At 46.9% G+C, this 27535-nt stretch overlaps 1 protein-coding gene and 1 long non-coding RNA gene across 8 annotated transcripts in view; one reads left to right on the top strand and one right to left on the bottom strand.

Annotated features, from left to right (window-relative positions):
* Nucleotides 1–27535, bottom strand: part of NEDD4L (NEDD4 like E3 ubiquitin protein ligase) — a 329515-nt gene that overhangs the window by 109940 nt on the left and 192040 nt on the right. The window contains exon 1 of one of the 7 annotated variants that reach the window (XM_059139229.1): nt 25495–25894. The exons of 4 other annotated variants lie outside the window; for them this stretch is intronic. The gene's annotated coding sequence lies outside the window, so the exon portion shown is untranslated. Of the gene's footprint in view, nt 1–25494; nt 25895–27535 lie in introns of those variants that run through there. 2 more of the 7 variants (XM_059139227.1, XM_059139228.1) reach the window with 2 other exon arrangements.
* On the top strand, nt 1618–3835 carry LOC131811100 (uncharacterized). The gene is made up of 2 exons (XR_009345806.1): nt 1618–2361; nt 3264–3835. It is a non-coding gene; the product is annotated as an uncharacterized LOC131811100 (long non-coding RNA).

Here is a 27535-nt window from a genome sequence, read left to right on the forward strand (position 1 = left end):
CTGTCCCCTGAATTCCTCCTCTCGCTATTGCTGAGTATCCACTAACACATTTCACTTTTCATTTCCAGGGCTGTCATGTGAGATACACTTGCTAAAGACTACCTTTGGGGGGAGGGGGTTGTAATCACGGAGATTTTTCCAACAGTTTCTCTGTGAGCAGCTCGAGACCTCACCGTGCCGAGGACTCACACTTCCCCGAGCTGACTCCTGTTTCCATTTTCCCTGTAGCTGTGCCTGCCAGGACCGGCAGAAGTGATGCGAAGTACGCTGATGGGTGGGTGAGTTTGCTAAGGCTCAAGTATCCCCCTTCAACCACAGAACTAAGGGTCTCAGAGTCCTGGAGGCCGACGTCTGAGATCAAGTTGTCAGCAGGGCTGGGTCTTGCTGAGGGCTGTGAAGGAGAATGGGTTCCATGCCTGTCCCCCAGTGGCGGGAGGTTTGCCGGCAATCTTCGGCAATCAGCTTCTGTTTCATCACCCTGACCTCTGCCCATCATGGAACACGGTGTTCTCCGTGTGTGTGTGTGTGTGTGTGTCCCAATTTCCCTATTTTTATAAAGACACCAGACATACTGAATTGAGGCCCACTCGGATGGCCTCACCTTCCCTTGCCTATGTCTGCAAAGGCCCTGTTCTCAAATAAGGTCACATTTTTACGCTTTTGGGGTTAGGATATCAACCTATCTTTAACCCACAACAATTATTAATGAAGAAGGGGCGAAGCAATCTACATTCTCAAGAGGGACGTCTTGTGAACCCAGGGCATGGTGGGGGCAGGCGACACTGCCTGCCAGGACTCTGTAAGGGGAGGGACTTGTTACTGCCCCAGAGCCTCAGCACCATTACGTGGATGAATGGGGTGTGGTGTGGTCATCAAGGGTGTTCTCAGGCACCCCATTTTTCTTCCTTCTGGGCAGTGACAGGGATTCATTTCCCCAGTCTGGAGTTAAGCAGAAGCCTTCTAGAACAACGTGCACCGTGTCATGTTTCTTTCCCCCACGCCAGTGATGGTGGAAGCACGCATTAGGGTTAGAGGTCATCACTGGGGGGACTCTTGGGGCCACAAAGAGCACTGTTCCCCAGCTGACAGATGCTGGACATATATCATGAACAAGGAAATACATCTTCGTCATCTAATCCACTGAGATTTTGCTTCTGAGGCACAACACAGCCCGAAAGAGATGGGGATTCCCTCCGTTGTGTTCTAGCGCTCTGTATTCCCTCGGGCTTCTCTTCCTTCCGTAATCAGGAAAGGGAAGGCCATCACACGAGTTCGCAGGCACTAACAGGCCTAACTGCAGAATGCTACAGCGGTCTGACCCACTCTGCCCTGCCCACCGAGAACATTCCCACTCAGTCAGGCATCCAGACCTGCGAGACAGCTCAACGCCTCAAGCCCAGGTAGGTCAGCTCATGGACAACAGCCATACAAACCAAAATTCATCTGTTCATTCATTCAACCACTCCATGGGTGCACATTTCCTATTTAAATCCAATAATCTTATCCAAAAGGTACTGAGTTACCTTATATTTTAGTCACTGTAAATCATTATTTTGCAAACTTTTTTTTTTCCCCCACCATTAAGGACATTCATTTCAATTTCTTGGGAGTGTTAAATTTTAGTGGCATTTAAAATCAAACAGTTGGGGAAAAAAATGGCTCACTTAAGATCATGAGAAAGAGTTTTTAGAAAGAGCTGCTGGCCCTGCTCTGAGGTGGGAGAACCGGATTTACCAGCTGAAGGAGCATTTTAACCAGCCTAGAGAACCTTCCTTGTTGCCCGGATGCAATGAACGCATGGAAAAATAAACGAGCAGAAACTAAGTACTGCTCACGTCGACATTTTGTTGGAATTGTAAAATAAAGACTTCGAACCACTTTACCTCTTACCTAAAAATTAGGTTTGTTAATTTTAAAATTGCTCCAACAGATCCCTGTAAAGTACCAAGGGGGAGACAGGCATTTTTTTTTTTTTTCTCCAACACAATTTTCCAAAGGCGAGGGGAAATTCTTGCGGACCTGTTCAGGAAACACCACTTATCTTAGCAGCGTCTGCAGGCCTAGAGGGCCAGGAGGTGCAGGAGAGAGTGCCGGATGCCTGAAAGAAATCTGAAGGAGGAGGGGGCGTGAGGGCAAAGAGGAAGAGAAAACCATGATGAAAAGAAGGCAGAGTCACGACAGGAAACAAGTCACCTCCGTGGATTTTAACATTCTGCACAGTGACGCCAACGGAGGCATTCGGCTGAAGTCTTGCCACTTCCTTGGGACTAGTCCTTCCAGACCAAAGAAAAGGGGGGAGGAACAGAACTGAAATCACAGCGGAGTTTAGAAGTGAGACAGAAGTGGATCGTTAATGATGAAGTAAGTCGTTCTGTGATTAGTATTTCACTAAATTCCATCTTTTCAGTGCCTCTCTAATTGGCTGCAGAGAAGGGACACTGATTCTCTCTGCGTGACAGGAGCATGAGACATGCTGGTTTTCCTCCTTTTGAGTTTTTCTATGATGAACATCCATAAAGTGCGTATGGATGCAGAAAAAAGAGAGTACTTAATTTAAAAGGACTATTTCTCAGATTCCGCCCTCATTTCCAATTCCCTCTGCTCCCTCCCTGCTGCCGTAATTTCCTCCTGAAAACACAGGGGCAGCTTTCTGGAAAGGCTCCATGAGTCTGCGTGTCCAAGTGGTACCGCTACACAGCTCACCAGCCCCCACAGACCTGCATTTATGCCTACCCCCGACGGCCCAGCCAGCCTCTGGAGTGCCCACCAGCTTTCCTTTATTTACTCGGAGCAAACCAGGAACCCTGGTGCCAAGCTCATACCCTCCACTTTCCTGTGTTGCACCTGTTCGCGGTCCCGCCAAGCAAGCATACGTGGCCAGGCCAGCAACTCCCCGCCCTCTCTTCGCTGCATGTGACAACATGCAGACAACCGCACACAGTCAACAGAGAGGCGGGCCCACCTCGAAGGCCACTGGGAGGCCTCTCCCAACTTAAACAAAAAGGACACCACAGTGGCTCCTAGTACGCTGCGGATTCTAACTTGGAAGAGAGTCCCGATGGCAGACTACGCTCCGGGTTGGAGGGGACGGAGTCCTGCCAGGAACGCTTCGCCCAGCTTAGAGCAGCGAGACCAAGAAATTCAGGGGGGCTTCCTCTCCACTGGCGGTCTGCGTATCTCACAACGAGCAATGTATAAAGTGGTCTGTTCTCAACAGACTCTAAGTGGAGGCCTGACAATATTTACTCTCTGGCCCTTTACAGAAAACATCTGGTAACTGCTGCTTTAGAATACAGAGCAAATTCTTGTCAAATCAAGCAGAGTCGACCATGTCATGTATCCCGGACAACGATGCGAAACCCCAGCCCTCAAGGGGCCCAGTGCTTTCCCCTCACAGCAGCAGAAGATGCCGACGTACTAGCCAACAGCGCCTCCCGCGCACCTGCTTCCACCTCCGTCTGAAGCCCCGTTTCCTCTTCCCCCCAACCTCATTTCCAACACTGGCCCACGCAGGTAAAGAGTTCCTTGTCCCCAAGCCTCTTGCCAGAATGCGCTCTCCAGGGCTCTCAACCCCATGCGTTCAAGACCCATTCGCACCTGTCTTTCTTTGCAGCCTTTTGGCTTCCCTTAGCTGTGAGAGCCCACAGCTTTTCGTGAGGTCTTCCCTGGGGCTTGAACGCTCGCTACCATTCTGAGTGCACACGGCCCTTATCTTTCCTGTACCTGCCTCTCCCCCTCGACTGTAAGCCCTTGGGGTTGGGGGGAAGGAGGATATCCCCTTGGACTCCCTCACCTCTACTAATAACTAATAAACATTTCAGTAAAAGAAGCCAAATATATGGTCACTATGTGAACAGTTTTTTTATTCAGAAACCTCCAAGTTCCTATATTAAAAATTTTCAGCCTGAGAGAAGGCAGATCTGCGAACATACATGGCTGGAGGGAGCTAGGAACAGAGCTCCCTGAGGGAACCAAAGTCTCAGTGAGTGAGGGACCAAGTGAAAGCGGGGGAGGGCAGCTGGCTCGAGCAGGGAGGCCATGGGAGAGGCACTCTGTCAGAGAACGTTTGCGGGGACGGGCAGGAGCACAAGGCGGGCATCTCAAGCCGATCTATGGCATTGGTAAGAGACTGCCACTCTGGGGTTTGAACAGAATGGAAGCAGGCATCTGTCGTTGAGAAGATCACACTCCTGGGCTACACCGTGCAAGACAGATGAGAGGAGTCAGTCTGGAGGTGGTGAGGATTCTCACCAGTTAGGGAGCTACTGTCCTAGACAGCGAGCTGACCACGGCAGTGGCGGAGGGCCAAAGAAGAAGGGACCACTGCAAGGGGCAGAATGGGCAGCGCCTGGCCACCGGGTGGACGTGGGAAAAGAGTTAAGGTGCCTCCAAAGTTTCTGATCTTCATATGGCTTTGGTTACCCTTACCCCGAACTCCAGAACTGGCTACATTATAAGCTGCTCATTGTGAAATTTCCAATGCAGAGAAAGATTTCCAACGCAGAGAAAGCCTCCCTTAACTTTTTAGGTCTACGTGAGGTTCAGCGCTATCAAAGAACTATTCGGGATTACAGACACACTTCAACATTCAACATTAATGTTTTACTGGGTCATTTAAAAAAAATAAAAGGCTTCTTTGTATTTCTCCAGTAATGACACTGGAGCTGAAAATAAAATCAAGAGAGAAAATCGGGCACCTGGGTGGCTCAGTGGGTTAAGTCTCTGCCTTCAGCTCCCATCATGATCTCAGTGTCCTGGGATGGAGCCCTGTATCTCATCGGGCTCTCTGCTCAGCAGGGAGCCTGCTTCCTCCCCCACCCCCCTCTCTGCCTGCCTCTCTACTTGTGATCTCCCTGTCAAATAAATAAATAAAAATCTTTAAAAAAAAAAAAATCAAAGGAAAAAGTATTTCTGAGGCTATCAGTTTTTATGAGGCATCATTCAACATTTCTTAGGCCAAGGTTTCTCAAAGCAGACCATGGACCACCTCCAGTGCTTATAAAAATTGAAAATTTTGAACCATAACCTGCCCAAGCTAATCTAACCAGGTAATGTTAAAATATTACAGTGATCCAGAGGGAGTTGAAAATACGCTAGAAGAAAATACCAATGAATTTCTAACAGCATATGCAGAATTTTAAACTACAGAAAATACTCAGGACATTTTATCATTACACACTTTATATGTTTAAACGTGTAATATCCATCTTCATCATTGGTAAAGGTCAGAAATAATAAAAATGAAATTCAGGTGAATTTCTGCAAAATCTCAGAAGCAGCCACGGGAGCAAAATCTAAAAACCACAGGTTTTAATCACCCCATTCATATGCACTCAAGAGCAATCCACAAATGCGAATGTAACCAGTGACCTGGTCAGCAATTAACATCTAGCAACTAACTATTGGAAAAGGGCTAGCGGTCCCAAGGGTAAGTCAAGATCGGTCACATTAACAAGCTGCTGTTCAACGGCCTTGCTTTTCACTGCTCCAGCCTTCTTCCCGCCAACCTGACACAGTCGCATCTGGGAGTACACCCCTCCACCCGCACACCCCTTCCCACCTCCACCCCCAGCAAGCTAAATCCTGCCTTTCTCTGCCACCTCGGGGATTATTCTAGAATTATCACTCTCTATTTTATCTGTTGCTTCTATTTTCAAAGCCATTTCTTTCTTTGCTTTCCACCGGGAGGGACCCACCGGATCAGAGTGTTTGGATCAAAGCCCCCAGCGTGGGCCCAGAGAAGCCAAGGCGAACATACTTCCCCCTTCAAGAGCCAAGTACCCTTTCTTCTCAACAAGTGTTCTGAGACCTGCCGTGAAGTCCCCCTTCTGGCCCAGCTGCTTGGCTGGCAAGTGGAAGCCTCGAGGAGCACAGCCAGCCTGGAGCCTGACACTGAGAAATAAACACCCCCCAGGGAACAAACAGAGTCCTTCTACACAGAAATGTCTGAGCAACAGCAGGACAGGGTCTATGGGATCAAAAGGCCTCAGCATGGCCATGTCCAAGTTCGGAACCAGAGACACCCAACACGTCCCGACACAGGACAGACCCAGGGCCAGCGACGGGTGCGCAGTTGAGGCTGACTCTGTTCCTGACAGCACGTAGCCTTCCCTCAACTGCTTCAGGCTAAAATCCTTCTCAAGTTATCTTAGGGGCAAAAAAACAAAGAAATCCTCGACATTTTCTAGCTTTTCTAGAAAGAAAAAAGAAAACAAAAAACCAACCTTGACATATCTAAGCGATTACTGATAATATAACCAACCACATCTGTAAAGCACAAGAACACGTATGTAACACTTCCTTCTCAGAGACTCTTATGCAAGTGTGTCATTTCACACGCACGGAAGTGAACTCCGAAAACTCTCATGACCAGGGGTCACAGCAGTGGCAGAAAAGGGACCTTAGATCTAGTGCTTTATAAAGGCAGGCTATTTTTTACACTGCAAGCCGAACCCACATGTAAAGCCAATATTAATTTTTCTTCCTACTGACTTGACAAAGGCTCTTTAACAGAACATTAGTAGACGAAGGGGAGACGAGACCAAAGACTTAAAACAACAAGATGCTGCTTCTGGCTCTGGTCAATGAAGTGCCAGAAAGAGGAGGGATGAGCTGGGCCTTCGCCCCACGGACATCAGCTGCTCACCGGTGAGCGTACTTAATGGCCAGGGCTGTGAGGCCCTGAGGTTCTAAGTCTTCCTGCTCTCATCTGTCTCCTCCCTCTCCAGATCAGAGACCTGTGACCCACAAGTCTGTGTCAATTAAGAGGTGAGGGCTGGGGCTTACTGAGCCTGTAGGGACCAGCTGGCCAGCAGCAGCAGCCCTCACTACATGCAGGTGACTCAGGCCTTGCTGGGTCCGGGCGGGGAGCTCACACAGCTGCCAGACCCTACTCCCTAGGAATGAAAACTCAGCATCCAACTGGCCAAGGACCTTACAAACCTATTCATGCTCAGGATGGAGGACGTGAGCTGTGTATCTTTCCAGATTACTCAAGAAACAGGAAATCCTTCACTTGTGCTCTGAAACTATGTGATTGTGTGTGTGTGTGTGTGTGTGTGTGCGCGCGCGCGCACGCACGCATGTTGTGGGTGGGGAGATTAATCACGTAACATGGAGAACATGTGTTCAAGTATGGAGGCATGGTCTTAAACGGATACTGTCTACTGTGATTTTAAACGCAAGAGCAGATTTTGCTTTGGAGCAAATTTAATTCAATCACGTGTAATGTGAATCTAATTATATAAAAACCAAACTGACCTCACTTACTGAGCACCTACTATGTACACAGCGTTTTACTAACTGCTGTAGCTACAGAGGCCTACAGGACACAGTACCTCACAGGTGTCTCAACACTGAAGTCCACTCACATTTGGGAAAGAAGCAAATCACCCCACAGGAGCCGCTCACCCCAGAGGAAGCCATTCTTTATTATTTGGAAGAAGTCCTTCATTATCCACCTACTAAACCAGATTTTAACAAAGAACTGGGTCTTGGTGCAGGCCTAGGCGAAGAACGCTTCTCCTTCTCCTAGGGATACGATGCATTTCTTTAAACTGTCTTTTCCCTTCAAGCTGAATAATTCCATTCCTGAGAGCGAAACACCCACCCTTCCCCGTCCGTGGGGCCCCTGCAGCTGTTTCTCAGCTGTGCACACCAAGTGTATCCCTGGACCGGCTGGTGTGCCCGCTGTGCACGCTGCTCCCCCGGCTCCAGCCTCCGGGGAGACAGCTGTGCGAGCACGGGGCCACCCCGCGCTCCCCCAAGCTCGCCTACAGGAGGTGGGTCTGCTGAACCCGCCTCACTTCAGTTCCCCAGGGCTGGATGTGAAGGACACTGTCCTTTTTGAGTTATCTGTTGCTAACAATCCCCTCCAAAACTCTGGGGTTAAAACCCACAGCAGCCATTCATGACTTCTACAGTCCGTGGACTGACCGGGCAGCCTGTGGTCTCCCCAGGGCTGTGGTCAGCTATGACTGGGGCTGGAACGGCCAAGGCCTCGCTCCATCGTCTGGCATTTTGGTGGGGAAGGTCCGAAACCTGGACCGACTCGGCAGTCAACTTGACGGCTCTGCATGGTAGATGGATCCCAGAAGCATGCATTCCCCAAAGACAGAGCGGAAGCGGCCTGCCCTGCACAGGCTAAGTGTAGACCAGCCCAGCCCCAGGGCCACTGCATTCACGGGGGAGGGGAAACACACCCTCCCCGTCCGTCCCCACCCCGGCCCCCCGCTGGGGGAGGGCTGAAGCAGCTCTCCACCACACTGTCTTCCAGGCGCACTCTAAGAAGGGTAAATGGATATAAACTCGAACCATGGTCTGAGAGCAGGACCTGCAATCTGACGGAAGGTCACACGGCCCACCACTGTGGTCCGAAGTAAAGCAGGTTCTCTCAGAGCTCACGGAGTGCCCAGAGCTTACACCTGCTCATCACCTCGCCACGAGGTCACCAAGCCGGTCTGTAACACCCAACCGCCAGCCGGCACGCGGTGTCTGCGCGGGACACAACGAGCAGGGCCCAGAAAGTGAACAGCAACCCAACAGAGACGGCGTCAACTTCTCTCCCAAATGTTCCCAAAGGGAAGTGGAGTCTCAGGACGAGGAAAGGATCTTCACGGCCTCGCACACGCTCCTGACTGCCTGGTCTTTATGGCAGCTCAGTAAAGGCAAAACACACAGTGCAGAATTTTGAAAAGGAAACAAAGAAGTGGCTTCCGATCATTTGTGGGAGGAACAATGGCAGGAAGCAACCCTCTGTAAATCTCAGAGATGACATTGGATATGGATTCTTCTTTCCCTCTGAAAACGTGAGGGCTTCTCCTTTAACAGCTCCTTTACTGCCCAGGCTCCAGAGCTGCAGAGGTAATGCGAGTTACTTTTACCCATCCAGGTGCCTCCGTGTCATTTACACTCAGACAAGAGGACAGTCTGTGACGTGAAGGACCTACCGCTCTGCACTGTTCCCTGGACTCACCTTGGACCACTCTCTCCCCTTCCCTCGTTGGACACACTCATGGCCCTGTGATCCCTTCTGTCCCTCCGATGAGCAGGACCCCCGAGTGTGCTCAGTATTTCCACTCGCGAGGCCTCCACTGCGATCAGCTCAAGATGGGTCTGCCCCGAGCAGCTCTCTTCAAGGAGGCCTCACTATGATTTTTCTCTGCCTCAGCTTCCTATTTACTTCCTCCAGCATCCTTAGGAAAGTATGTAAGTTACTTCACTTATTGGTAGCTTTTTACTGTTCGTAGTAACTACAAAGCCAGCCTAAGCCTCCCACGAGCCAGTGGCCATGTCCCTCATCTCTAGAACGCTCCCTGGAATGTGAAAGCAATTCAGAAGCTCACTTCTAACTTCCAGTGTTTGTGAAGGCAGCAACAGCAGACGAACCACACAACCTCCCCGGACTTTGTTTATTCTTTTTTAAGTGGGGGAAGCTGAACTAAAGAATATTAATTTTCTGCCAGTTTTACCACTGAACTGTACCCCATCTCACAGCTATTACCTACTGACTCCGGTGGAGGAATAAATGTTATTTCGAGTTACTGTCTAGCCAGTAGAGAATTAATAAACAGGTTTAATACTGTAACATCTTAACATTAAGTCTGGACAGAAATGCTATCTACCATCTTATGGAACATTTAAGCGTCTTTAAAGTATACAACGGAGATCTCAATAGAAGGAAAAAAACCGAGAAGTCAAGAACCCTTCATATTCTTTGTAAGTAAGGAACTCCTCTTCCGCTGCAGTCCTGCATGTGAAGTTGTGATTTGCTGACAATCTCATTTCAAGCACATCCAAAATTAGCAACTAATTCTTTACACACACTTTATTAATAGACTCCTGAAATTCAGAGGAGAGAATGGCACATTCCGTGTGAAGAGAGGAAGATGCAAGACGAAGATTGATTTTAATGTAATTCTTACCCAACGGTCCCTGATGACCTACCCAGGAAAATACGGGTGCCTGCATTTTCATCTCAAGAGCAAACTACGCCATCCACACATGCCATTACACGACTGTTGATGAGGTTACTGACCCCCAACCACCTGCACATCTCCAGTTATGATTTGGTTTTTAAAAGTTTATAGAGATCTAAAGGGTAACTTAAATGAGGATGACTCTGCATGGGTTTAATGAAAATCAGACAGTACTTTTTGGGAAAACATATATCCAGGGGAAAGGTAGCCATTACCAAAAAGCGATCTTGGTTTTGGCCTTTGAAAAAAAAGGAGAATAAACCACCAAAGCCTTTCAAGTCCTTTTACCTTAAGTCATGAAAATGAAAGTTGCTGACACCTGTTAGTCTAATGAATTATAAAAATCTTATTGAAGAATACTTTTTGATTTTTTTTTCATGGTTCTTACATTCAGCGCAGTAGAAACTATATCAACCCTGAAAGAGAGGGGCAACACCCTGACAGCCTCTAAAAAAACTAGGATAAACTAAAAATGTGTTTGCCAATACAAATTCAGCGGATGGGCAGCGAACTTACACAATCCCTAGACATCTGTGAAGAATTTACATCTTGTCCTTCAGAAGGAACAACGAAGACAGCAAAGATTTATTAAGCACTAATGTGTGCCAGGAACTACGCCACACAGCTGGCCCAGATGATCCCACTGAACGTTTAAACCAAAATCTCACAATCACCTCTCTGATTCCGGACGTGCTCCGAGGGGCAAAGAGGAGTGTAACAGGCAAAGAGATGTGGGGAAGAAGACAAAAGACAGATCACAGGTCCTCAACTCAAAAACAGTGACTTAAACTCCTATCCGCAGCCCATTTATTCTTACTTTCTAAGCAATCCCACCAAGCACACCGGAACACCTTCTCAGGCCTTAGCAGGGGCGAAGCAGCCAATCAGGAGAGGGAGGAGGGCTAGAGGAGTGACAGCCCCAGGAAGGGGTAAGGGATTAGCAAGGGGAATGAGAAATGAACAAAGGGCCAGCTTCTCTCCTGGATCACTTGGGGTCGTGAGAACTTTAATGACGAGGGAAAGCAGACTGTATACCTTATCAGACCCTAACGGCATCATTAAAAAATATTTATTTACACAATGATGAGATTATATTAATAATCTATGGCTCTGAGGGTAACAGTGAGTCCAAAAAAAAAAAAAAAAAAGTACACTGACGTCTGTTCCGAGTGTTCCCTTTAAGGCAGCTTGAAAGAAGGCCCTAGAACAGGGTGCACGGTCTTCCGGCAGTTCATTTGAAAGGACTCCTGTAGTTAACAGTCTCCTGTGCTGGGGGGAGCAGGAAAAACAGCGGTTTGGGCGTCAGGCCACCGATACCCAAGCTCAGCTACCGCCTTCCCGCATGCCCTTGGACAAGACCCCACACCTTCCTGCTTAAAAAAATGAGACACTGGCCCACATGACCTTTACGATCCTTCACTTTTTTTTTAATACTCCGCTTTAAATACCATAAAAGGAAGACAACCTATGACCCCTTCTCTGAAATTCATGAACACCGGACAGCTGGTCAACGCTTTCGAGAAGGGTAGTTGGCAAAGGACACAAGAACGCACGCGGCGACTCTTTACTCCGGGTACCTGGAGGACAGTGGTATTTGCGAAGGAGACAGAACAGGATTGACCTGTCTTGCCAGTCTCGAATTAGAACCCCACTTTCACTTACTTCTTGCTACTGGAAAGGGAGGAGAAAATTATCCCTTTCATTCTAAGCTATTTTGGGAGATAAGCTTTTTTCCATATACATTTGCAAATATTCAGCCGGAACATTCTGTCACTCTAAATGCACAGGTGGTATCATAGAGACCCATCTGAGTGGATACTTCCTCTGTGGCCTGAGTACGGAGGCCCACGAGAAGACGAGGGTGCGACATCGGCTCTGACACCAAGGCTTAGTACAAAAATCAACTAGCTCACTCGCTTTAACTAACTAGCTCTCTAGCATTAACCCCTTAGACTAGCTGTTCTCACCCCCGACAGCATGGTGGCATCACTGGGGTACACTGACCTTCCCAAACGGCGCCCCCCATCAGTAAATCCACACATGGCCCCGGGATCCTTTAATGTGTTAGATAATGAGAATCAGTGAAATTCTTTCTACCCAGTCTGCGCCACCTGTGGCAGACTGTATTCCATTAAGGGCCAACCTATTAACAGGCAGAAGGAGCAATAAATTAAAATAAAATTAAAAACCTGATGGCCAGTGACTTGCACGAGAGAGAAAGTCAGTAATTCTTTCTGCTGTAGTAAATCTTTAAACACCACTGTGAATGCTGGGTGGGCCAGGAAAAAGAGGCATTCGAGGGGCTTGGAAATACTTGCATGAACCCAAAAGGATTTTCTGAAATGCAAGAAAGCAATGCCCTCCCTTCCACAGATAAATATGGTTTAGTCCCACTCCCGTCCCCAGCACGACCTGCCTCCCACTTCCTCCCCCCCCCCCCCCTTCAGGCAAATCTTCCTGCATCTGTTTTGCTTGGCAACACACACCAGCGTTCCAACAGATGCTACCTGGCCACCCAGCCCCGACTGCAACATATTAGGCCAAACAAGAAGCCTGCTCAAAAGAAAAAGCAAGTGGCAGTGAGGTTTCTGGGAACAAAGATCACTGGAATTGCAGGGCTCCACTCAGTAAGGGAGGTGGCCTGGAACCCCACTGTGCCCTACACCCTCTGCCCATGACCCTTTCGTGGCCGTGAGACAGCAAGAATGTCCCCAACAGTGTTCTCACTAGTGGAACTTCCTGCTCTCCGAGGACTCCATCAGCCCTTCCAAACCCAGAGCCTCTGCGTAGGCCCCACTCGGTCAGTTCAGAGTGAGGACGACAGACCGGCTGTGCCTACGGAGCTTCGGGACAGAGCATGACGCCTGCTATTTCCCTCTGTCTCAACCCACGTTATGTGGGAAATCTTCAGGAGCAGAGACCAACACGCATCTCTTTCCTTAACAGCAACTTAAAAGTTGTCTCCCAATCTCACATCCTCTCCAGGAACGGAGACCGTCTGGGCCCATTTCAAGTCTTCAGCCCCTCAGGGAAACACACAATGAACCAGAGGACAAAAAAACGGAGGAATGGGACGGAAAAACCCCTGCTCCTGGACACCACTTTGGAAGAGGCTGCCTCTCTCTCTCGGGGGGTGAGCTTGCGGGATTAATGAGCTATTTTAAAAACCGTGGAGCTGCCTTGCAGCCCACACAGCATTCATCAATGGACAATATGCCTTATAATAAATGTCGTCTGCAAATCAGAAGCCTGCTCTCCGTGCAGAACTGCAAAGCCAAGCCCGCCCCCACCTTGGCATGACACAGGCGGCAGGAAGCATCTTGAAATAACACTCGCAATAAAAGCTTCCCATTTTCTCGGCAATGCAGCACGAAAATGACAGTCTAGCTATGAAGGTTTGACAGGCTAAGTACGAAGGTTAGACTGACTCCTGAGAAAACGGATGACTGCCCCCAGGATCTGGAAGAATGAACATACGGCACGGGGACAGCAGCAGAGGGCAGAGCCCGCACCCTGCCACCTCCAAGGTGATGGGCACACGGCAATGGCCTCCGTGCTCCTGCCTCACCGTCTCAGGACAGGAGCCTGTGGAGTCTCATCATTCCACTGCTTCAACCCCTCCTTGTGGCCTTTCTCAGGGCCCCACCGTGGCCCTCCACTACCTGTCCAACCCCTTGACCAGTCTGTCTTCCAAATCTTGGCTTCTCATGCCTGGGTGCCCATTCTGGTCATACTGGTCTCGTGCTGTTGTTCCTGCTCTCCAGGAATCCCTGGACCTCAGGGCCACTGTGCTGGGACCTCAGGCTCCCAATCTGGGATGGCCCCTTCCAGCTATGAGCTATGGCTCATCGTCATCAGCTCACAGAGGCCTTCCTTGGCTCCTCGGTGCCCACGTGAAGACACCCACCTTCCCTGCTCGTCTCCAGGGCGCTGATCCTCATTCAGTATCTGTGTTTCTCCCCTATTTTGCTCCTCTGTCCCCGTTCTATCAGAATGTGAGCTGTGTGAGGGCTAAGAGCTTTTGGTTTTGTTCACGGCTGTATACCTAGAACCCAGATGGTGTGTGGCATGCACCAAGTACCCAAGGAATGCACTGCACACGCATTTATCTCATCTACTAGTAACCTCACAGATGACTTCTAGCAGTCTCCAGGCAGCCCGACTGGGCGGTTCCACCCATTCGTTCTCAGAACAAAAAAAACCTTCATCTTAGAGAAACAGGGAGGCTCAGAAAAGTATAAATAAATATTATGATCCCATGAGTCAGAAACACACAACCGTCTCCTTCACCCCAACATCAGTTCTAAACAAAGGCACTGAAATGGAGATCATCACCATCTAGAACCCCGCAGATCTATTACCAGGGTACAGGCGGTGCATTCACCTGACTGCCCGGGCTCTTCAAGTCAGGCTGGTCAACAATACAAAGGTCACACCGACTGGAGAATGGGTGTGCCAACAGATTTCTCTATCATCTGCTTGAAAGAAACCACAGAAAACCTTCCCCCCACCCAATTCCTAATTAGTATTAAATTAAAAGGAGATGGGGTGGGGGTGGAGAGAAGATCCTAAATGTTTTTTCCTTCTGGATTACGGCACAGACGCAGGAACTTTGATCTCTACGATGAATGTTTTTGCTTCCTTCCAGATCCCTTTCCACAAGCTATCCTGCCCATCCAGCACATCTCCCTTTGGCTCCAGAGAGTCACAGAATGGCCTTTCCAGGATTTCTGCTGTGTCACGGTCCCCAGATCAATATACATATTCAATCCCTGCATATGGCCCCTTTCCAGGTTTCCCCAGAAGAGGCCAACACTGTTGCTGCCGCCTGATTTTTCCCAGTGCTCCTGTGTTAAATCAGAAGCTGAGGGGGGTCAACAGATAATGGAAATGGGTCGCCCTCATGGGACCCTCCAATCATGGGTCTTTGATTTGTGTGATTCCCCTTTCTCATCAAAAGGATCAGCTCTTTGGGACAGAGACAGATCCTATATCCCCCAAACTCAAGGAACCCTTCACACCTTTAAAAGGTGTGCAAAGAAAAGGCTCTCTCTGTTGAGACACAGTCCACAGCCCCTGCTCAGCAAGCACATGTCTCAGGTCCCGGGGAAGTGTCTCTGGTCTAGTAATTGACACCAGCAACACGTTATGGGGCAATAGGTCTTCATCTGAAATGCTCCTTGATTTTCAAACACGAAACACAGACCACTTTCTCCATCAACTGCCAACTAAGCACCCCATTAAGTGGCAATCTAAACTATTAATCCAACTCGAATGGGACCATTTTAGAGTGCTTCAGCATGTTAACCTCAGGAAGCCCATTCTTGTGACATTAAGTTTCCATGAGTAAAAAATAATGACACATACAGCTCAACTCAGCTATTTACTTTAGTACAGGCTGAAAAGAAATTAAGAGAATTTCAAATGTTAAAATTCTGGTGACAAATGTACTCACGGAGGGATTAAAGGAGTCTTCATTTACCAAAAGGTCTAATGGCTGAGACCTAACTATAAATGCACAATCAACAAATTATTTTCATAGTAGCCCTTCTTTTCATCCATCTGCTCCTGGTAAAGAGTACAGGAAAGCAAACTACTTAAAAACCAGAAAATAGAAACATCTTTTTTTTTTTTAAAGATTTTATTTATTTATTTGACAGACAGAGATCACAAGTAGGCAGAGAGGCAGACAGAGAGGAGGAAGCAGGCTCCCTGCTGAGCAGAGAGCCCGATGCGGGGCTAGATCCCAAGACTCTGGGATCAAGACCTGAGCCGAAGGCAGAGGCTTTAACCCACTGAGCCACCCAGGCGCCCCTAGAAACATCTCTTTATAAAGGCTCCTGTTTAGTTTGTAACTTCCTCCGGATTAACTCCAATGTTGCAACACACAAGACTTTCAGTACGTGTTAACTTGTGTCATCATTTTTAAATGCATAAATGCACAATAATCATTTTAAAGTCACATGCGCAAATACTACTGCCAGCAATTTGAATGTACTATTTGCAAACCTAGTGTCTCCCAATTCTACATAGAAAGTTTACCATTTTTGTAATGTGAGAGGTACAAAGTGATGCATCTTGGGGGGATGGACTTTTAGGTCTCTACTGTTCATCCCTCCACGTGATTCACCTACACGTGCTTACTTTCCAGAGGTGGGGGAATCAGGAGAAGGGGAACCTCCCTATTTTTCTGGTATTTACTAGAGCTTTTACAACACAAACATTAATCTCTTAGCAAAATTATGTACGCAGCACCAAAGACACGGAGAAGATATACCGTGCAAGAAAGTCGTATTAAACGCTAAGAAAAAACATCTGTTGTTTTCCTGACTTAATATTTCTCATAGTTCAGAAATTTGATACTTTAATATAGCTGGGTCTTTTTTTTTTTTTTTTTGCAATTCCCCTTTCTGCTTCCAAGGTTAGGAGGGATCCTTCACAGATATGGGATTTCTGTTTTGTTTGTTTTGAAGATTTATTCATGGGGCACCTGGGTGGCTCACTGCGTTAAGCATCTGACTTGGGCTCAGGTCATGATCTCAGGGTCCTGGGACTGAGCCCCATACTGGGCTTTCTGCTCAGTGAGGAAGCTGCTTCTCCCTCTCTTTCTGCCCCTTCCCCTGGTCATATAATCTCTTTCCCTCTCCCTCACATAAATAAAATCTTAAAAGGGGGGGGGGGAAGGTCTAGTCATTCATTCACTTATTTGAGAGAGAAAAAGAGGGTGGGGGTGGGGAGACTCTCAAGTGGAACCCCCACTGAGTGCAGAGCCCAACTTGGGGTTCCATCTCATGACCCTGAGATCATGACCTAAGTTGAAATCAAGAGTTGGGACGTTTAACTGACTAAGCCGCCCAGGCACTCTGATCTTTTTTAACTGCTCTTTATTCTATGATGTGGTACATTTTGTATAAAATTAGTTAAATCTAGGTTCAGATAAATCTTGAGCTTATTTTAGTTCCTGATTTAGGTTTTAGACCCAATCAATATGATTAATTTTACGTAATGACCGTATCCACATGAAAGTGAATATGGTTAATTTGAATAGTGGAAATGGGGTTATTTTCTGGATTTGTGTTGTTAACTCAAAAATGCATACAGCATTTAAGTCTATGTACTATATATAATTAACATAACAGTTCCCATATCATAATGTAGAATAAGGACTAGCATTTTCTTATGTTAAAGTGTCATTCTGAAGAGGAAGAAAGGCCAATAAGGCTGAGAATATTCATTCCTTTAGCCCTTCTTCAGGATAAATCTCCAGCACATACATAAACAATTAACAGAGGCAAACCTTATAAACCAAGCGTACTCATTTTTATTTGGGTTATGGCCCTACAACAGATTACACTGAAGGTTACAGGCACCAATGTAATTCCCGTTGCTACTATTCCGGGGCAGGAACTGTCTTGCTATCTCTTTGTCCTTGGCCTGGGGCTGGGCCAAGCAGGTGCTTACAGAACAGCTCTGTGGAAGACAGACAGGCAGGGAAGGACTTCATTCAACTCAACGTCTGATGGGAAAGAGAAGAATTATTCATTCTGATAACTATACTGCAAAATTCTTCCAACAACGTTTCACATCGAAAACCAGTCTGTTAAAGGCTGCTGATCGTGATCAAGTTAATTCCTAGGCAAACACAGCAAGCACGTCTCTGGCAGTCACTGCTACCTTCCATCTTCCGAACAAAGTCCCTTCCACCCATCCACTGAGACAAATCCTGGTCATCTTTCTAGAACTGGTTCTGACTTTCCCCTCTGTGACATCGTTCTTGTCCACCATGACCCACAGTGTCCCATCCCGTGAGTCAACAGCCGGTCACCCGTCGCCTACGCCGACTATCAGCCCAAAGTGTGGTGCATGCACAAGGCTTCTGCTGGCTTCCCTCAGGTCCACTGTCCCATGTGTCACCTGGAAAGCTCCAAGGCAACAGGATTCCCAACCTTTCACGTTTCTAACATCAAGAAGTACAGTGCACATACCAGAGGTACAGATGCAGTCTTATGAAACAATAATCATTTCACACCTGTGAGACAGAACAGATGTTCTCTGTCATTGCAAAAATAATGCTCAGTTTCCTTATTTTAAACTTGAAAGGAACTGGTCCGGCAGTTCTCACAGTCTGTAAGTTTATGCATATAGAATTTTAAAAAGACTCCTGTGGGGCGCCTAGGTGGCTCAGCTGGTTAAGCATCTGCCTTTCACTAAGATATGATCCCAGAATCCTGTAATCAAGCCCCACATCGGGCTCCCTGCTCAGCTCGGAGCCTGCTTCTCCCTCTCCCTCTGCCACTGGCCTGCCTGTGATCTTTCTAATAAATAAATAAAATCTTTAAAAAAATAAGTAAAAATAAAAAGGACTCCTGCATACATTAGCGAGAGAACAATGCCATATTACAAAATACAGGAATATCTCTTGCTAATATAATTTGAACAGAGGATGGAGGTAGGCTCTCAGGCACACTGTGTTTATATAAAAATGTTTTTACTGCTTTGTCCTTTACTCTACAATATTAACTAGGCACCCTAATAATGCATACTAATTTGAATTAGCAGAATGTAGAATATTATACCAGGATTTTAAAAAAAAACATGGTTTCTATTACCCTAAGATCCACTTAAATACTAAAGCTGCATCAAAAGTTTGGAGTTTTATTACAACTTAGTATCTTTTTCAGTTGTAAAACACAGTAAGTACGTAAATACTGAACTGATCCTAAGATGAAGGCATTTCTGCTCGCAAGCAGAATACAGAAGAACCGTGGAGCTGTGCTGTTGGTGTGAAGTGGTCAACCTGGCCGGACTCCTCGGGAGAGTTAGAGAGAGGTGTGTGTTGAGCAATAAACTCTTAGCCAGAAGTTCCCTGCTCGGAGAAGTGCTGGGCTTCTCGGCTGGAGCTCGACAGACACATTTCCGTATTTCTGCTCCAACTCAACTTTTCTGTTCAACCCAAAAAACCTGGACAAAGCAGTTCTTTTTTTCTCCCTCAAGAGTCAAATATCTAATTGTGTATTTTGAGAGAGTATGAAAAAAAAATGGTCAAGAAATACAATTGATTATGAAGCTTTAAAAAATCAAGGAAATGAGTTATGACATGTGGGCCATTAAATATATTTTAAAGGTCTATCAGTTCTAGACTGACTTCAAGAGTGTAAGAAAGAGAAACCATGTGTCTATCAAACTATCTGAATCACCAAATACGTAATACGCCTCGTACCATCCCTACCCTGTCCTAGCCACACACTCCCCCCCACCCCAAGAGGTGAGCAATGGGAAGAAAGAGCACAGGTTGCAAGAAGACTCCTCCGAGTTACTATATGCAGGGTGTAAAAGCCCCGTGATTCACTCCCCACTCCCGTCTATAAAAATTAAGTCACAAGAGAAGGCTGTGTAAAATCCAGGGGCAGATCTGCTAGGGGGGGAATGCTGGTTTCTTCTCCCTGGGATCATTCCCTCTCTGCTTAACTGTTAAGCAAAATTTAGCACAATACTTAACACTAAAATAAACACAGAATGATTTCAAAGAACAGGGAGTTAAGGCAGGCACTTAAAGGAGCAGATACAAAGTATCTGAACAAGGTATAGAGATCACAGCCCATCTGAAGCAGAGAGGACCCCTTCCAACTCAATTTCTGACACTTTGATTTCATTTCAGGACCACTCCCTTCACATTAGGCATTCTGTTCCCAAGTATGACAACAGCCCATGGTTCTAAAACGATCAGGGTATAAAAAGCAGGCTTCTTGAAATTCAATCTCTCCATCCTCCATACTGAAAGCTCAACTTCCTGTTACAACGTGGTGATGCCTAGAGACCACCGAAGTGTCAACTCAGGACAACACAAAACCGGCCAGGACATCAACCACTTCCTTTCAGGCCACCTGTTTCGCTTGTTCTTTTATAGTCCTCTGTATTCCAGTTCGCCCAAATAAGCTGGGAGCAGAATAAACAAGGTTCAAAAACGAACATCCATTGAGAACGTTATTCACCCACAATGCCTAAGGAGTCAAGCTAAAAATCGATGACCTCCATTTGCCCGGGGAAAACAAAAACAAACAAAAAAACCCACAGACTTCCTGAAATTTTATAACTAATGTTTTCAACACTCTATCCTTTTAGGCCCTTTTAATCTTTGAGCTGGGGCTGGGTGTACGCAGCAGGCAGATGGTCTTGGTGTTCTCTCTTGGGCGGCGCATGAATTCTATTCTACTACACTGCCTGGTATGAATCAAGGAAGTGAATGACCCAAGACAGGATACTAAACTTCTCAATAGCCACTAGATGGGACTAGGCTTCCCTAACTTCTTTTGGCAATTACAGTGGAAACTTAAGATACTCTGGTATTTGTGCATCTGATCAATAGTTTCAACCCTGTGCATTTCCTGCATTTTCCTCATTACAGCAATGTCCTGGTACTATCTTTAAGAGCTGGGGGTGGGGGGCTGGTCAAAATACTTAAGGGCAGTAATAGTGCTCAGCAATAGTATGTGCTTATTTTTATTAAAAATGTGCCTCGTTATCTCAAGTTGTACAATACATTAACATTTAGATTGGACTCAGTTCTAAACCATCAATTATACAAACAAAAACCTCTGCTTCAGACTGCCTGTGGTCCCTACACCTAGTGTTCAGATACTTTGTATCTGCTCCTTTAAGTGCCTGCCTTAACTCCCTGTTCTTTTAATCTATTCTGTTTATTTAAGTGTTGAATCAACTATATAGACACCCAACATTTACTAAAGTTTAAGAGAATTCAATTTCTTCTGGTATTATGAATTATTATGTAGCGATAACAACTTTCTTCTTAACATGTGTCACAAAATTATGGATTAATTTCAATTCCTAGGAACTCTGGCTCCAGACTTAGCCAAGAGCAGCAGCTGCAGCATTTATGAAAACCCTCCAAAAGGCAGAATCTGATAAGGCCTGAACACTACCCTCATTTGCAAATCATACAACCTGGAGATGTTGTACAGATAATAGATTGCTGCTTGTGAGCCTCAACCTGTAAGGAAAAAAATGTAACCAATGGAAATGTTAAAGCAAAATGATATGGCAAAAATATGAAGTGTGAAACAGATGTTTCAAAGTTTGAAAATACACTACAGCGGATGCAATTAAAGATCCCTTTCTGCAGTCCATAATTCACCAATGAACTGGAGTCTTTTTAGGGACCCATCAACACAGGTGGTGGTAGTATTTGTGATGCTGATTATCCAACAGCCAGACTTAGGATAGATGACATGACTCAAGAATATCAAAGCTATTTATTAAGTATTTCCAGGTATGCCTTAAATCCTTGCTATGCCTGATGCTGATGCGAACCTGATTGTTCAGAGTTAACCTGATTACCTTCCTGGAAGAAAGATTTGTATACTATGACTATTTGGTTAAGAAGGAAAACCAAACCCAACATTAACCTCAACCAGGTACTTCCACATATCCTCCCTCATTTAAACCTCACCAAAAACCAGGGAGCTGGACATTTTTATCCTCATTTTTCACAGAAGAGTAATCACAGAGAAGGCTTCTAACTCCCCACAGTAAATTGGCAAGCTGCCCCTGGGCGTCTCCAAAGCTGCCCCCTTCTCTCTGTTACACTGCAAAGCACCAACTGGAGGTACCATCTCCAAAAATTTCAGCAAAAATGCCACATCACTGGAAGCATTTAACTACTTTTTAGCTACACAGACTTTTAAATTGTTCAAAGATATTTTTTTAATTCCCATTACGCACATACCAAGTGATAGAATATGCTAGTTCCCACATCCAATGACAATTTCATCAGAAATTAAAAAACAGCAGTATTTTTCAGGATAGCAAGGAAGGCTGAGTGAGGCAACGCCTTCCCACCAGATGTTAGTTACAAGGACTAAGGGAAACAGCACTTCAAGTGCTGAAGTACTAGAGAGACTCTGTAAAAACTCCTGTCATTGTCAACCCTGAGGGACGTCGAATCAAAGTATCCATGAGAATAGCTGAAATTTTGTTACATAGCATTGGAGTATTCTCAAAAGACCCCAATATTACTATATTCAAGGGGAAAAAATGTTTATAGAATCCAGCCCGGTGAATGAAAGAAAGAGCAGCTTTTTTCTTACTCATCACACTGCTGCTGGTGTGGTTTTTTTTTTTTTTTAAAACAAAGGGGTGGTTTATACATATATTCAGAGAGTTGTTTTTTAGGGTAAAAAAGTGACACCAGTTAGTACTGGTGTCAAAGTTTTTCCGTACAGTCTCTAAAAGAGATTCAAATTAAAATGCCCTCCAAATATAAACAGTTTGGGTATTCTTTTGTTGTCTGATAAGATGAATTTTTAATCCCAAGAGATGATTCCTCTACTTCTGCAAAACTGATGTCCACTGAGAGGGCACAGAGAAAATGCAGAGGACCCAGGCTGGAAGGAAAGGAGAAATACTCCCTTCCCCACTGGTCTATGTGGTGGGTCGGTGACGACCTGTTTTTGCCTGCACCCACCTCCCTCCCCCGCTTACATTACAAACCCTGTTAGCCAGCAGCTGAAGACAGTGCCAGAAAACCGTCCAACTACCCAGTGTAATGTTATATACACAGTGGACCTGCAACACTTGGTAACATTAACGGGATACGAAAACTCAGCTTGTACAGTACAGAACCTAGCAGTGGTTATGCCTGGGACTGTTTTCAAGGGGGCACTGAGGCTGGGAAAGAGGGATCTGACTTCAAGAGAAAAACTCAAATACAGTGAAGCAGTCCATAGCCAAACCAGATACCTCAAAAACTCAGAAAATAAGGCATTCACTAAATGGCTGGCCATAACACCACAAATGGAACTGCTCATTTCTTTCTTTTTTTTTTTTTTTTAAGATTTTATTTATTTATTTGACAGAGATCACAAGTAGGCAGAGAGGCAGGCAGAGAGGGAGAAGAGGAAGCAGGCTCCCCACAGAGCAGAGAGCGCGACGCGGGGCTCGATCCCAGGACCCTGGGATCAGGACCTGAGCCGAAGGCAGAGGCTTTAACCCACTGAGCCACTCAGGTGCCCCGGAACTGCTCATTTCTAAAGTCCTCTGAAATATCCCAGCGGATGACCACAAGAACCAATTCTACTTCCCTGAATGGGAGGCCAGACCAGATGGAAAAGCATCACCAAAGGAGGTTTCCATGTCCTCCTGCCCAGGAATCTAGCTGGTCGACTTTTTTTTTTTCTGAAGTCACATTGCATCTGAGATTTATTCATGGCAGGATGTCTGGGAGACAGAAACACAGAAAACTACTCTAAAGGGTAACCCCGTAATAAGGTCCAAGGCAGAAGATAGATGTGAAACAGGCGCACATTTGTAAAGGAAGTCTGAGTGGTTTGCCCAATCAAGAAAGGTTTCTGATGGCATTTAGAAACCAGGCTGCAAAAGATTTTAGTTAAATTTTCATGTACCCTTCTGACCAAAGCAGCAGACATGTGAACCATCAAAAAAGCCTGGTGGCAGCCAGACTGGAGACGCCCCAGTGAATGTTTTCCCTCAAGATAAATAAGGCCAGGGCAGCTGCTGCCTAGACTTGACACCCCTGCCCCTTTGAAAAGTGTTGAATGGAGCAGTCGGTTTTTGTGATGTGACGAGTTTCAGTTCTGCCTCTTAAAGAAAAAAAGTTATTGCTTTAAAAAAAAAAAAAGCTGTTTACCAACAAATTTATGTCTATGAACAAAAATACACAGGTGTATAAAAATTCACATGTTGAGAACTACACCTATGAAATTTGCACCAGAGAACCTATTTTCAAGAAAGGCTCTTTATTCTAGACATTAAATTTCCAAAATGGAAAGAAATGTTTTCGGCTCTCACAGTCCTTTCAAGAGAGAATAGCCCTTGTATCTAAGTACACATCAGTTTTCGTTATCCTATTTGTTTCTTAATTGCATTAGAAATCTCAAGCCAAATGAGACTTCAATTATATAAACCCATCTGTCTGTGACACAGAACTGCAAAATGACTTCAGTTTTTGGTAATATCACTGAGTAGTTACCAAACCTTTAGGAAGGCATTTTGTTTATGAAACTTCCACTGGCAGGTACTCCAAGTTCAACAAGAAATTGTCTTGCCCAGTGAAGCCTACAACTGTTGTGATGTACTGTCTTGGGGTGAAGGTCAGAACTATTATGATATCAAAATGCTACTGAAATTTGTACTATTATATAAAAATGATACTGGTTCAGAATCAAGACAAAGCACTCAGACATTTCCTAACAAAAGGGTTAGAGATAATAAAAGGATGAATGGAAATGAAAGCAGAAGAAACATTTACAGAACTCCAAGAAAAATTGTATTTGCACAGAGCATCTGAATACACCTTCCAAATGGTGCAAACCAATGATGGAGCCGTGTGGTAAGCCAAAAACATTTCTCAACACATGGCAATAAAAGACGATCCAATTCCACAGTAATACTCAGTCATCCACTTTGAAAAGTCACAGCACACAGCCAAAACCCAAACAGAAAGTTGCCTCGATATTTCACGATCTTATCATCAAACAGGTCACCAAATAAATCCAGGGCAGGCGGGGGAGGGAGGAATCCAATTCAAAATATAAGGAGTCAGCTGTTTAGACAGCACTCAGTGAATGGTAATTACTAGGTAAAAGAAAGTTAACTGGTAAAACTTTTTATCCCACTGTAAACCATGAAAGCTGCAGAGTCATCATTTGCTTAGTAAAATTAGCAGCTGTCTTTCTGTACTCCCGTTCACCAAAGGGAGAGAGTAAGAACACAGGAGGAAAGAAAGACCAAATCTGTCTTTAGGGTGCCTGATTCCACAGCTGGAGACAGGACACTTACTATTCTATATACAACCTCCAGGTTAGATATTCAAGTGGCCCGTGTTAGGTTGCACGACCTCCGAAATCTCATCATGAACAAGTCCCCACAAGCATGACTACTCTTGCTCAGTATTACTTAATGGGGCAAAAGCCCAAAGACAATAAATTATATAACAAGGGCCAACCCTCCAAAGCAAAAAGGGCCATTAGGAAGAACTGATCAAACTTTCTGCACACTTAATTGTTCAGAGACTAGACTCAAGTTTGTGACATTGTCTCACCTTTAGGAGAACTGGTTATTTTTAAATGAAACAGTATCACAGGCTACACATGCAAGCAGTTTTTAAATGAATTTCGAAGGGCAACAAGTTGGGGCATGCGCAGATTCATTTAAAGTAGTAAGTTTTTAAAAATTCTTTTATTCAGAAAGGGGCAAGGAGGGGGCAGGGATCACATCGCTCTTCAAAACACTTATTTGACTTTTAGGATCTAAACACACGGTGTCTTCTTAAAGACTAACAGTTTTATGGGCTTCTACAAAAGACCGGGCTACAAATCATGGTCCCACAACTCAGCCAGACCTTGTTACAATGGCCCGAAGCAGGGAAATTCCCAGAGAGGAGGAGCATGAAGTCTGTTTTAATTAGCCTGCAGGAGCAGCTTTCTGCGCTTGACTGAGTCCCCTCGGAGCCGGCGCTCACACGCAAACGCAGCCAACTTACCGGGGCGCCAGCCACCACGGACCCAGGGCTGCTGGCGTTACTTTCCTCGGGATTCTGGGGGGCTTCGTCCGGCCCGCGGGTCACGAGAATTCTGAAGTGCTGCTGCCCGGCATTTTGATCTTGCCTGATCTTGAACGTGCAGCCCTGCCCCTGTGGCGTCCGTTCCACCGAGTTCGTCCTGTGGATTTCGGGAGCCCCCCTGCGGCCCCGAGGCGGCGTCTCCGGGTGGCCCCGCTCTTCCGTGGGGCTCCCGCGCTCAGCACGGGGCTGCGTGGGGTACGAGGTGCTCCTCTCCAGCCGGATGCGGGGGTACCTCACCAGCCTGTCCCCCTTGGTGCCGGTGAAACCGAAGTTGAAGTCCCCGCCCGGCCCCGGAGCGCCTGGTTGCGGCTGCTGCAACTGGAAGACGAAGCAGCGCTTCCCGGAGCTTCCAGAAGCATCCGGAACGTGCTGCAGGGACCAGCGCCTGGGCTCCCGCGCCGAAGGGCTGTTCTGGCCATCAGCCCCGAAGGGCGTCAGCCTCACCTGGCGCACGTCGGCGCTGGAGGCGCGGTGCTGGATCCGCAGCCCCCCGCCCCCCTCGGGGCCCCGCGGGGCCCTCGGCTCGGCCTCCTCGCGGCCATCGCAGGCGGCGGAGCCAGGTGCTCGGCGGCCGCACGTGCCGTTGAGCTGCGGGCCCGGAGCCCGGGCCGCCCTTGGGGGCGAACTCCCGGGGGTCTCGGGTTCCGGGGGCTCCGGGCCACTGGCACGAGACGCCGAGCCCGCATCGCCGTCCGGGCCCTCGGGCGGCACGCCCGGGTCAGGGGCTCCGTCGGCCGCCTTGCGCTGCAGCGAGATCTGCACGGACGAGCTGCGGGTGGGCCGCGCGTCGAGCGGGCCCAGGAGCTGCGGGATGAACATGGACGTGCTGCGCTTGAGCGCGCCCACGGCCTCCCGCAGGCCCCCGCCGGCCTCCGCGCCGTGCTGGGCGCAAGGGTGCGGGCCGCTCCTCCGCGGCAGAGTGTGGAATGCCATGAAAAAGTCGTCTTCCCTCTCCTGGTCTAGGATCTCGGACTCGGGGGCCGTGTTGCTGCGCCCCGAGCCAAAATGAAACCGAAGCCGATGGGCCATGGTGCCCAGGGGGGCAGGGAGGGAGAGGGCGAGCGGCAACAACACGCCCGGCGCTGCCAGAAGTCAAAAACCGAAGACACAAACTCCAAGAAAAAGTGTCCCATCTGCCAAACCGTTAGCACTGCGGCACCAAGAGCGACAGATAGCAGAAATAACCCAAGTGGCAAGCGGCATTCCAGGCATGATTGGATAAGAGCAAAAAGCTCTCATCCGCACTGTGACAGAGGGTAGGATGGCCAGAACCACATGACCACGGTCTCCCCCTCCAATGCCAGCTTGTGGACTTACTGGAGTTTTCCCCCCTCTCTCGCTCTCATTTTTTTTTTTTTTTTTTTTTAAACAGCAAGAGCCTGAAACAGCACCTTCCCAGCTGCTGCTTTTCCATCAGACAGGAGTGGCCCCAGCAGGGAGCTCTCACAGCTGACTAAGGCAGCAAACACAGCCCAAGCCATGCCGCTATAAATCTAGACGGCATCAAATTCACGGGACAGTTCTTTCCGAAAAGGCAGAGCACTCGGACTCCCTAAACCAATACCGGGCACTGGGCACTGAACACATGAGCACACACCGTTATTTCCCCCACCTCCCCTAGCAAACCGAAGGACAAGGAAAAATGCTCTGGCTGTAAGAAAATCCTTTCACAAGCATCGGATATTATGTTTCTCTGTTATTTATGATATCACCACACTACCACGACGGAATGCAAACTAATAAAAGGTACTATAAATATGATTACACACCCCACAGAATGAGTGCCCCTTTAATGCTAAATAATTAGACCATGATCTACAAGGAACAAAATAGCTAAGTGGAGGGAGGCACAACTTATAACACCATCAGTTAGCTGTCTGCCTCCTACTACTGTATTTTTCATTTAATGGGTGTGTGTGTGTGTGTGTGTGTGTGGCGATCTCACTCATAAGAGGACTGT

This window comes from Mustela lutreola, chromosome 11 (genome assembly GCF_030435805.1).
Source record: "Mustela lutreola isolate mMusLut2 chromosome 11, mMusLut2.pri, whole genome shotgun sequence".
In the NCBI taxonomy this organism is placed as follows: Eukaryota; Metazoa; Chordata; class Mammalia; order Carnivora; family Mustelidae; genus Mustela; species Mustela lutreola.